This window comes from Quercus suber, unplaced genomic scaffold, assembly GCF_002906115.3.
Source record: "Quercus suber isolate HL8 unplaced genomic scaffold, Cork oak 2.0 scaffold_68, whole genome shotgun sequence".
Lineage (NCBI taxonomy): Eukaryota > Viridiplantae > Streptophyta > Magnoliopsida > Fagales > Fagaceae > Quercus > Quercus suber.
In genome coordinates this window covers 2,483-5,803 of record NW_027069533.1, presented here as the reverse complement: position 1 = coordinate 5,803, position 3,321 = coordinate 2,483, and the positions used below count along the sequence as shown (strand labels likewise).

Genomic DNA, 3,321 nt, shown 5'->3' with positions numbered 1-3,321 from the left:
CTTATTTGACGCGCTCTCTCTGCTACCCATGGGGGGAGAGAAAAACCTTGAGAGTATGGGTGAGGTTAATGTCCATGGGGCCAAGAGTTGCATACCAAAGAGGACAATATCATGCCAGTTATAAATAGGTGGATCTCCTGACTGGTCTATGTGGTAATGTGGTATATTTATGATAATTTACCTTACATTAGATATTATGGCTTTAGAAATTATATTGTTGGTGCTCACAGATTCTAGTATATAATTCAAGGTATTACTTTGAAAAATTTTGTGTTTCATTATTCAATCATTCTTGTCATATCATATTACTATTATTGAAAATGGAACTTGCATTTCCTCTACCCATTATTAAGATACTTACTGGGTTTGTTCTCATTCCATTATTTTATAAACTTTTCAGAGTATGCAACAATCTTTTAAGACATTTTTTGGTGGCTAACAGTAGTTAGACTAACCATTGATAGAGGCTGAATTTTTGTAATAGAGATATTAGATGATGTACATCTTAAAATAGGCTTAACTCATTCTTTTGTATATTATAGTGGCTGTGACTTTATTCGCACTGATGAGACAAGCTGATGATATATAATTATTTATTTAGACCTCTATTATTTTGTAACCAATGGTCCTTTTAATTATTGTTTAGAGCTCTGACTTACTTTGAGAGTATATTTAATGGAATTATTATGATAATTCTTGATGTTGGTACTTGATATGATTTTTGTGGATTGGATTATCAAAATGGAAAAATCTATAGGTACTTTGAGACATCTTTCTCATGCTTTGGACTCTTTGGGGTTTGGGGTGTGACAGAAGCACCATATAATCTGGAGAGATTCAATCTTAGACGAAGACATCAATCATTGGAAAGATGCAGGAAGAGCAATAGGGTGCATTGTAGTTAATGATTTGCTAAAGGATCATATAGAAATGAGCTAACCAAACTGCTTGTTTTTTGTATAAACATGTGGAACCGTACTATTTATTTTCTTTTGAGGTGTAAAAAAACTAAAAAAAAATGAAAAAAACTCTACCTGCTGGAAACAGGTGTACTTGTGTATATGTTTGATTATACAGACTAGGTTCTAGATCAAGGACATTAGTCCTTTAACAATTTGCTGGTCTACCAAGGTAACCATTGTTGTACAGGCAAGCTTCCAGCTTAAAATTTTTAATTTGTGTAGCAATGGAATTAATAGCAATCAAAGTTGCAAAAATATTGCCATAGGAATGGTAGTTGACTAGTAGATTGTTGAAGGACCTTTCAATCTGTACAGTACTGATTTAGTCTCTATTTTGTTTTATTTTTCTCCACATCCTTCAGGAGTGAGGCTTTCTTGTCTTTGGGTCTTTATCCGTTCTTCATCAATCCAAACAAAAGAATTGAAGGAAGAACTTAAAAATTACTTCTCCATCATAGCAGTTAACAACATTTGTTTGCAATGTGATGGATACTTCTTGATTAAAACCTTCTAATTGTGTATGGCAATGTCTATTCCTTTGTATGACAGGTTTGCTTCTTATACAATACGAAGAAACAACCTGTCCTTTGCTTGAACTCAAATAAGGCAATAATATCTATGTTTGGGTTGTTATAGTTAACTTGTACACAAATTGACACTAACAGTCATATCTGTCTATGCACAGCACAAACCAGTCTTCAATGGACCCAAGTCATCAGTTGAATAGTGGCCAATATTAGCCTATTAACTTTGGGTATTAGAAGCTTTCATGCAATCTCTAATTCCTTTGCTAAACACTAATGGGTGAAGCCTCATTCCTCAAATTGTTTATGAGCTGAAATTGATGGAGGATCCTCATCTTGGCTAAGAAACAATGTAATGTTAATGGATGGCAAGTTCTAAATTTATAGTTTTGAAACAAACTTGTAGCATAATTATGTGTTGGTGATATATAGATAATAAAAAGCTATTCTTCTACGTATCAAATAAAGATCCCTGTACAAAAAAGGCTTGCAATGAACAAAATAGGAGTAAAACAAGTGAGATTATGCCTCTTTTTTTCCATGGATGATGTCAAAAATTAATTGCTAGAATAGAGATTGCTAAACATTAAATCACCAGGTTAAGTATAGACAATGAGGTAGCAACCTAAGTGGGGCTTTAAGGAGATGGAACAATTGGCCCAACCCAAATTTGGCTCGCATGCTGGCTCTCCCGTTTCAAGCGATGGGGTTGAATCGATGGGCTTTTGGGCGAAAGCTCTGGGTCCAGTGACTCTACAGAGCGGTGACCACCTTCCGCTCTTTGCAGTAGGAGGATAACGAACCGGTATCACTTGCGTTCGATGTGGCCTGCTTGGTTGGACCGAACTGAACTATCGTTCATTTTTTTTTTTTTTGAGAAGGAACTATCATTCATTTTGATAGTTAGTGTTTTTCTTTCCTTTCCATTTTGCAATACAATAAAAATAGAAGATAGAGTAAGTTTAGAGTTGGTAGGAAATATCGAAATCCGACCTTAGCTCAGTTGGTAGAGCGGAGGACTGTAGTTGGTCTCTAACAGACATCCTTAGGTCGCTGGTTCGAATCCGGCAGGTCGGATCTCTCCTTTTTTGTTTTTTGTTTTATTTTATGAAACAATTTCATTACTATGTGTTTTGTTTTGTTGGTAAAAAAAAAAAATACTTAACCTATTGTCAAAGTTGTCAATTTCCTTTCAATGGCGGTTTAAGTCTATTAAAATGAAATTTAAAGTTGCTTTAATTACATCAAATCATTTTAATTAGGGAAAGTTAACGATGTGCCAATGCAACATTAATTTAAGATATATTTTTAAAAACTTTTTTATGGAAAAAAAAAAACAATTAATATTTTCGATAACTTCTTATACTTCCCATAAAAATTGTGTCAATTTTTTTAAAAATGATTTATTAACAATTATATTAAAAAGCACATAGAACTAAGGGTGTTCACGGTGTGGTGCAATGTCTCGGCTGGGCAATATTTATGATGATATTCATTGTATTGCAGGCGGTCTTCGGCATATGGAAATAAAGAGTATCCGACAAAGTGCAAATAGGGTTGCTCACTCCTTAGCTCGCTATACTAGGCATATAGATGAGGATATTGCATGGTTAGAAGATTCACCACCACCAGCCTTAGAGGGTTTGTATGTGGTTTCTCTGTCTGTTTCTAATTGAATGATTGGCAATATTTCTCATAGGTAATTCAAATAATGTTGAAGAATTTGAAATAAACACGTCTGTTATATATAAATTATTCAGTGTCTGTTTTGCAAAGATTATATTTGTCAACTTATTTTACTATTCAGCTTATTTTTGCTACTATTCATAGGTTTC

General features: G+C 33.9%; 1 non-coding gene across 1 annotated transcript; it reads left to right on the top strand.

Annotated features, from left to right (window-relative positions):
- The first annotated feature begins 2,474 nt into the window (after positions 1-2,474).
- On the top strand, positions 2,475-2,563 carry TRNAY-GUA (transfer RNA tyrosine (anticodon GUA)). The gene is given in 2 exon segments: positions 2,475-2,511; positions 2,528-2,563. It is a non-coding gene; the product is annotated as a tRNA-Tyr (tRNA).
- The last annotated feature ends 758 nt before the right edge of the window (positions 2,564-3,321 follow it).